The following is a 9,631-nucleotide window of genomic DNA, read 5'->3' as shown; positions in this document are numbered from 1 at the left end:
CACATTCGGTATAGGAATATCCCCGATGCCGTACGTCCGCGCGCGACATCGTACGCCCGCCCGTATATGCCGCGCCCGTCACCGTACGCCCGCCCGCGTATGCCGCACGAGTCGTCGTACGTCGCCGCCGTATGCCCGCGACGTCTCCACGTTGGCGTCGACAGTTATTGAAAAAAATGCCACGGGATCCGCCGACGCCCGCCGTCGTAACCCTAAACCCTAAATGCATCCACGCCATCTCCACGTCGCCCCCGTCTCGTAGTCGCCGTCGCCCTCCACGTCGCTCGGGTCGCCGCCCAAACAGGCAGCCGCGCGTGCCCCGGCGCCGTTGCTGCTGCCGCCGCGTTTGTTTGCCGTCGCCAAGATGGCCGCCCACCCGTGCTCTTCGTCGCCGCCTTCCTCCCCGAACTCTGCTTGCTACCACCGGCCGTCATCGTGACACCGTCGACACCTGCCTCGTCCAGCCAGCAACGTCACGCCGTCAGCGCGTTCGTCATCGGACAAAATGGATCCAGCTGACATCGTCGCCGCCGTGCAAGAGGTTGGTTCGACTGTAACCTATGTGCGACGTTGTTGTGCTTGATGAACTACTTATTTTAGGGATGATGTTACACGGTGTTCGATTGATCTTAGAATTTTCTTGAACATGAATAGATAGAGAAGGAGGGCGATTATGATGGCGATGATTACGGCAACGACAACGGAACCTCGTCACTGAATATGGATGAACCTGCTGAGGAGAACTACATGAGTTTGGTTGAATCTTATAGTGCCAATGTAAGTGTGATCTTGATAGTAACAAAAAATACGATAAACTACATGGACAATTACCTGTTATTTTTACATTATGCAGCGACATGGCGATAATGATGATGATATGGATATAGATGATTCATTTGCTGAAAGTGCACTCGGGGTATGTTTTTTAAACAAATAGGAGAAGAAATGACATAATAACTGTATGAGCGATTACATGTATTTTTGAAAAATGTGCAGATGGACGAGGACGGGGACTTTGTGAAGAATTTTGTGGACGATGAAAGTGACAAATCGCACATTGATGCATGTCACGTTGACAGCTCCCGCAAAGTAAGTTTTGAAACTTACATACATTACATATTAAAATAATAACTGACTGACATACATGGTTTGATGCCTTAATTTACAGGGAGATGTAGATGGTCCAAGCGGGAAGGATGAGCATGTTGTTGATGATCTGTTTAATTTTGATATCGGATTTGATGAATATCAGCAAGATTCATTGGACATGCATTGGAAGGTCATGAGCAAGACGTTCAGGTCACTAGGAGAGACTTACATTTTCTATAACCAGTATGCTAAGCAGCGTGGTTTCAGCGTAAGAAAGGACTCGCTGAAATATTCGAAAGGTCGTGAGGGAGCTATGCGCTTGAGAAAGTATCTGTGTGCGAGATCTGGGAAACGACAGGCAAAATTTTATACAATGGAAGGCAGGACCCGCAGGCTCAGAGCGGAGACTTGTTGCTTCTGCGATGCACATATAACTTTGAAGCTTGATAAAGAGCGTGACGTTTGGTATGTTAGCAGTTTCAGTGACGATCAACGTCACGTTCTAGCTAGACCAGATGAAGTCACATTTCTTCGGTCTCACAATCAGATAAAAGAATTTCAGAAAGCTAAGATCTAAACTATGGCAGGTGCTGGAATCAGGACATATGATTTCTGATAATCTCCTCAGTAGGTACGGATCATATGCAAAGGCTATTTCGGGAGGAAGAAACTTTATAACATGTGTTATAGAGAAAAAATGAAGTTGCTTGCACAAGGTGATGCAGACACTGCCATTGGGATCATGATGACCATAAGAGACAGGGATCCAGATTTATTCTTTGAGCACACCATCGATGATGAAGGAAGGATGAAAAACCTATTCTGGTGTGATTCTCAATCACGTCGAGACTATATTAACTACGGTGATGTGAACCTTCGACAGCACATACAGGATGAATAGGTATGGCATTGCCATTTATACCTTTTGTCGGTCTAAACAACCACCGTTGCACCACGGTATTCGGTTGTGCTCTTGTGTCTGACGAGACGAAAGATACATATGTCTGGCTGCTTCAGACGTTTTTGAGGGCTCACTGTCAGAAGAGGCCCAGGTCAGTAATTACTGATGGAGATGCAGCTATGATTAAGGCCATCAGAAAGGTACTTTCGGACGTTTGGCATCGTCTTTGCTCGTGGCATATTGAGAAGAACATGCAGAATTCATCATAAGTCTCTAAAGGAGTTCAGGTCTCTACTTTATTATGCCACTTCAAAAAAAGTATTTGAGGAGAGATGGGCAGCGTTTACCGCCAAATGGTAGTGGGAGAAAACAAAGACATGGTTACGTAGGATTTACAAGAAGAGAAGGCTTTGGGCTGCATCATAGCTGTCTGGTGGGTTTTTCCTAGGTATGCGAAGTAACCAGCGAAGTGAGAGTCTGAATTCATGCCTTCACTTGCATCTAGACTCCGGTATGACTATTGTTGATATGATTATGCATTATGAGAACTGCATAGTTCGTCTCTGTGAGAACGAGGCGCATGACGATTACACAAACACGCAGACAGACCCAGTACCAGTATTTGACGAGTGTAAAGATATTGAGAAATCAACTGCCCGTGAGTTCACTGCGGTGAACTTTTATATCTTACAGGAAGATATGAAGAAGGAACATGAGCTTGAGGTCCTTGAAAGACTGAGAGGAGCAGACACTCACAGATTCATACTGACATGGAAGGAAAATAGGGATATCAGATTCACTATGGACTACACCCCAGGTAACTCCAAAGAAACCGTGAAGTGCAGTTGCAGAAGTATGGATCGCAAAGGACTTCCTTGCAAACATATTCTTCACGTTCTGATTCAGCTACGCTTACGTGACATATCTAAGTGTTTAATACTGCGGAGATTGAGCAAAATCGCTAGGGCTGGACTTCCCGTGAAGCGCACTAGCGATCTGTTTGCGTGGGGATGGGCAGGTACAGGGGAGATAGCTAGGTACAGCGAGTTGAGTATCTTATCTGCCGAAGCATCTCATAAAGCATGCCATAAACCATTTTTATTCGACAAGTTGAAGGCGGCTCTGAGGGACATAATAGATAATGATTACACTGAGGAGGATGAGCCTGGTGCGGAGAAAAAGTTTGTGAACGACGATGCATTTGAGCCTAATCAAGATCATGTTCTTGTTCGTGATCCTGCAAAAATTAACACCAAAGGCGCACCAAAACAGAATGTTAAAGGCCGCGGTAAGGATGGTCCTGATGTCACTAAAAATGGGCGACCTGAAGCTTTCGATGAGAAGAGCAAACGTCAATGTGGCCAGTGCGGTCTTACGGGTCATTATAAGTCCACGTGCCCTCAAAATCCTAACTACGATTTGCGTATGTTCATGTAAATCATGTTGTTCTCTAAATTTATTTGTTTTTTGTGAATTAACACACATCTTACTGTTTTTGTATGTAGGAACTTTGCTTGAATTTCGGAGTATGGAAGATTACTTTGCCCTTTGATTGAAGACAGTTTCTTGATGGATTGCTTCTATCTACGATATCATTTTCAATTGTTAGATTATGTTATATGAGACTTATTTTACTTTATTGATTTCATACTATGTGCTAAGATACCCACTTAACTATTGTTGATGCCAGTCTATGTTATGCAAGAAGTATTTTTACTCTATTTATATGGATGTGTTCATGATGCACTGTAGTGTCGTCGTTGTTTATTGTTGCTATTCTACACTGTCGCTGTCGCTTATTATGCCGTCATTTTTAGTTTTTTTAATAAAAAAAGACCGATAGTGCGCCGGCCGGTCTGACATTACGCAGACCGCACCGACGGCACTGTCCCACAGGTCAGCGTCGGACGGCGGCAGCAAAGCGAGTAAACCAGAGGGGTACGACTGCCTCTGTGGTGACGGGTATATAAGCCGGTCGACGCACCCTCCGTCGGGCGAGGTGGGACTAAACATATGCGCTCAGGTTGCCGTCGCCCCGCGGGGTACTTGGGCCGTCGTGTGTCAGGCTGGAAAGCCTTATTGGGCCGGCCCACGCAGTCACGCGCATCGCTCCCGACACGATGGCGCCGATGGAATGTTTAGTCCCACCTCGCGTGCCGAACGACGCGTCGACCGGCTTATATACCCGTCGCCACAGAGACAGTCGTACCCCTATGGTTTACTCTCTTTGCTGCCACCGTCCGACGCTGCCCTGTGGGACAGTGCCATCGGTGCGGTCTGTGTAATGTCAGACCGGCCGGCGCGCTGTCGGGCTTTTAAAAAAAAACTAAAACGATGGCATAATAAGCGACGGCGACAATGTAGAACAGCAACAGTAAACAACGGCGACACTATAGTGCATAATGAACACAACCATATAAAAATATTCACCGGGCGGGCATTTTTTTAGAAATTTATAACCATAGATAAACATGGGCTGTTTTATTCAAACAAGTGGAAGACAGCAGAAGTATGAATATAAATAATTCAAATTTATAGACGACGGCATAAAGACAAAATAATAATCCAAATGTCATTCTCAACTTAAATATTCAAAAAAGTAGTGCCTTCTTCATCACAAAATATCAGAGTCGAAATACATGAAAACATCATTTGAGCCTACAAAATTTTCTATTACATAAATTTTGCCGCATTTATTTCTTCTTTGCAAGCCATGTAACTTTGTTTTTCACATCGTTAAGCGGATTTCTCTCCGAAATTGCATCATGTATGTCATATCCAAGTTGTTTTCTTTGTTCATATGAATGATAGCACGCAAAGGATTTAAGATAGTTCAATTACGAAATGATAGTTTCAATATGCTCATGTAAATTTATGCCGTACCAGCTCCTCAACTTTGTCTTTAATTTGACTGTCAAATTCGGGTCCCATCAAAGAATCAAGAACCTGGAACTCTTCCTTCGGGCGATGCATGACGACCGAAACCCAGTGGGTATTTCTCTTATTAAGAGGAATATAAGTCTACATCACAACAAAAATATGATGTAATCAACACATACTGTCTTATTATTTATATCCCATATATGCATACATTAAGCCAGTCGAACTTACCTTGTCTTTTTTTTAAATACTCATCGGTGCATCTATTCACGGGTCCATTCTTCTTCGCCACAACTTCGTTCTCATTTTTTCCTGGCTCGGTGTCTGGTCTAAATTCAAGTAACCAATCGACCAGTCAAGTCAGCATTATATGACGATCGTCACCAACAACTCCCAACAGATACGACGAATAAGCATTGGTAACCTGAAAATAATTTAAATGGTGTATAACAATTCCAATTTGCGGTGAACGCCAATATAAAACACAACAATAACTTACATCACCGGTTAGCCATTGATGGTCAAGAATCTTACAAGCCCTCTCTGCACTAAGACCTTCGCGCATGCCATCATTAAATATTTCCTTCTTTCTATGTTTTCATGACTGCTCATAAGCGCGGAAAAACTTAACACCAGCTTTAATCACATCGTATTCATCTTGAAAGATTTCTTTCTCGAATAGTTCTGCAGCACATAACTCTAATATGTTACTAAATCAATGATAAGTAGTAAGTTCAGTGCAGAAACAATTTGAACAGCCTGAAAATTTATAAAACTCGCTTTTGCAGAACGTTTTGCACGCTTAGTCGGTATAGTAAGCACATAAGGATACTTCACAAGGTTTGATACCTTACGCTTCCGTTTCCCAACAACCTCCTCCGATACCTCATCTTCTCCACTAGAACCTACTGATCCACGTGATGCGATTTCATCTGTTCCTAAAGATGTAATGGATTTCTCATCAGATACCTCGGGAACTTTGATAGGATTATCTTTATCACCCTTGAAACTATCCCAATATTCATGTGTGCAATAATAAGGTCTCTTTTCTTCAGAATTGTTAAGATCATCTTCATCATCCTATTGCACATTCCTTTTGCTGGTGTTTTTAAATTGTCCATATTAGGATGATATACCCATTCTTTACGAGATTCTCCACCATAGTTTCTAGTTTCACTATTATCACCATACTCATTTTCTCCTTCTTTTTCAATATCACCGGCTTTGTAGGAGATGGCGCTTTTGTTCAATTTCTCTATGACCCTCTGTGATTACAAATAAGTTGTATTTACTTATGTGACACATCAAAAAACAAAGTGAACGGCAAAAAAACAAAACTTGTACCTGTGCGCATAGCTCCAGCATACGAAGCAAGTCCTTACGAATGTGCTTCAGCTCAGTCAAAAACCGATCCATAATAGGGTTCTGGGTAGCGGAAGCCTCAGATGTACTCACACATGTTCTCCTTCCTGTAATGTTAGAGTTTTTCATACTGGATTTCTTGTTTTTTTAGCTTGTTCCACTCTAATTTTGTTTAGTCGGTACTCTTCAGTAATGGTGTCATCGATCTACAACATAAAGAATCATACATTCAAATTGAATTAATAATTAATTGTAGACTTTAAAAGAAAAAAAATAAATTGAACGTATTACCATCCCAACACCACGACCATATTCAAAGTCGTACTTGTCTCTTTTCTCCACTGCCTCTTCTTTCCAGTTCCTCATCAAGGGGCTCAACAGCGCTAACGGATCATACTGCGGACCAGTGCTTGGCTGCACCTTCTCCCTGCAAAACAAAAAAAACAACCACTTAGCATGTGTTACACTATTATTACATAATAAAAATATTCAATTTAATAAATAAATCATACCTGCAGAAGTGCTAGGTTGCCACGTGGCCATTCCCTAACATGGCCGGGTTGCAAGACCATACCAATCTCCGACAAACAAAACCGCAAAGTGAATGCGTTCTAGTTGAACTTTTTTATCGACCTGACATCTTTCAATAGTGCATAATAATTCTTCGGAATGTACTCATCAGACCCTGGTGCAATTATAGTCCCTAACACGACGAGAAATGCCATCTGAACAAATTCATCGTCCGCATTTTTATTTCTCACAATCTTCTCAATAAGATCATAAATCAACATTTTACCATTCTTTTTGTTAACAAAACTAGTAGGAATTTTTTTATTGCTTTCCCTTGGTCCATAGTCAAAAAACTAGAAACATCCACTCCTTCATAATTCAAACCAAATATAGCGAACACATCATCAGGCCTTAGTGAAATCAACCCTTTTTTCTGGCTACCTCTTGGACCATGAATTTTTTACTACTTGAATTGAAACCTTGAATCATAAGCGCAAGAAAACTATCACACATCTTCACCGAAGGTATTCGTAACATGCCCTCCATCTCCGTTTCATAAAATGTAAATCACTGACTTGGTGTTAACTTGTTAATAAGACAAACCCACTTTTCTAGGGAACATCCAATCACACCATTGATGTCCATACTGCATATAATAATGTCTATGTGACATTGCATGCAGTCGAGATGTTATATTATGATGAAACATATTAAAAGAAATTCCTATCCGAGGGCGACTAGTGTGGGCGGCGGCGGGCACTGATGGCGACCACTGCAGGAGACGGCGAGCGCTGACGGCGACCAGTGCGGGTGATGGCGGGCGCTGACGGCGGACGATGCTGTCGGGCGGGGAATGACCAGTGTGAGCGGCGGCGGCGGACACGGCTTCAGGATCAGATCGGGCATGCCGTTGACACGTAGGAGGCAAAAGTGCATGCACGACGTGATTGGGCACCGACGTCCGCGATTGTCGGGATTATTCCCTCAGATAGCGACGACTCGTGGAGATATTTCAGGCGTCGGGCCCGCGGTGATTAGTTTCCAATCAATACACTCGACGTGATATAACCGTTGGTCGTGCTTTAGTCCCACACTGGCCGACGTCCACCTCGTTGACTTATTTATATATTTTTGTAGTCCAATTTGAATAAGCGTTTGTCTCCAATGAACCTTTTTTCTTTTTGTCAACTTCATGATTTTTGTATTCCCCCTTGTGTAAGTGTATGATCATTTTTTTCTATGTGCTACAGTGACCATGCAGGGCACGCACGCCAAATTTTGTCGCGTTTCGAGGCTCTACGGATTTTCTATGATTTTCCGGGAAGAAAACCCCTAAAATACTGCCCGGACATGATGCAACGTGCGTTCGTTGTCGGATTTTGTTCATTTTTGGCGTGGCGTACCCAGGTGGGGCCCCACACACGCTGCCAAAAGTTGGGTGCAGTCCGTGAAGCCACCCAGGTACTTGGTGTGGAAGGCGATGGTTTCGGTATGGCCGGAGAGGACCCTCGTTCGTACTTCTCTCCATCGCATCCGCCAAACAGGCTCATTGTTTTCCACATTCTACAGTGACCATGCACGGCACGCACGCCGAATTTTGTCGCGTTTCGAGGCTCTACGAATTTTCTATGATTTTCCGGGCCAAAAACCCCTAAAATACTGCCCAGACGTGACGCAACGTGCGTTCGTTGTCGTATTTTGGTCATTTTTGGCATGGGATGCCCGGGTGGGGCCCCACACGCGCTGCCAAAAGTTGGGTGCATTCTGTGAAACCAACCAGGTATTTGGTGTGGAAGGCGGTGGTTTCAGTATGGGCGGAGGGGACCCTCGGTCATACGTCTCTCCTTCGCATCCGCCAAATGGGCTCATTTTTTTCCACGTGCTATAGTGACCATGCAAGGCACGAACGCCAAATTTTGTCACGTTTCGAGGCTCTACAAATATTCTATGATTTTTCATGCCGAAAACCCCTAAAATACTACTTGGACGTGATGCAATGTGCGTTGTTGTCCGATTTCGTTCATTTTTGGTGTGGGGTACGTTTGTGGGGCCCCACACGCGCTGCCAAAAGTTGGGTGCTTTCCGTGAAACCACCCAGGTACTTGGTGTGGAAGACGGTTGTTTTGGTATGGGCGGAGGGGACCCTCGGTCGTACGCCCCTCCTTTGCATCCGCCAAACGGGATCATTTGTTTTCCACGTGTTACAGTGACCATGCAGGGCACACACGCCAAATTTTGTCGCGTTTCGAGGCTCTACGGATTTTCTATGATTTTCCGGCCCGAAAACCCCTAAAATACTCCCCGGACGTGACGCAACGTGCGTTCGTTGTCGGATTTCATTCATTTTTGGCATGGGGTACCCGGGTGGGGACCCACACGTGCTGCCAAAAGTTGAGTGCAGTCTGTTAAACCACCCACGTACTTGGTGTGGAAGATGGTGGTTTGGGTATGGGCGGAGGGGACCCTCGGTCGTACGTCTCTCCTTCGCATCCACCAAACGCTCTCATTTTTTCCACGTGCTATAGTGACCATGCAGGGCATGCACGCCAAATTTTATCGGTTTTCGAGGCTCTACGGATTTTCTATGATTTTCCGGGCCGAAAACCCCTAAAATACTGCCCGAACATGACGCAACGTGTGTTCGTTGTCGGATTTTGCTCATTTTTGGCGTGGGGTACCCAGGTGATGCCTCACACGCGCTGCCAAAAGTTGGGTGCATTCCGTGAAACCACCAAGGTACTTGGCGTGGAAGGCGGTGGTTTCGGTATGGGCGGAGGGGACCCTCGGTCATACTTCTCTCCTTCGCATCCGCCAAACGGGATCATTTTTTTTCACATGCTATAGTGACCATGCAGGACAGGCACTCCAAATTTTGTCGCGTTTCGAGGC

Source organism: Triticum dicoccoides, chromosome 7B (genome assembly GCF_002162155.2).
Source record: "Triticum dicoccoides isolate Atlit2015 ecotype Zavitan chromosome 7B, WEW_v2.0, whole genome shotgun sequence".
In the NCBI taxonomy this organism is placed as follows: Eukaryota; Viridiplantae; Streptophyta; class Magnoliopsida; order Poales; family Poaceae; genus Triticum; species Triticum dicoccoides.
This window is presented reverse-complemented; position numbering follows the sequence as displayed.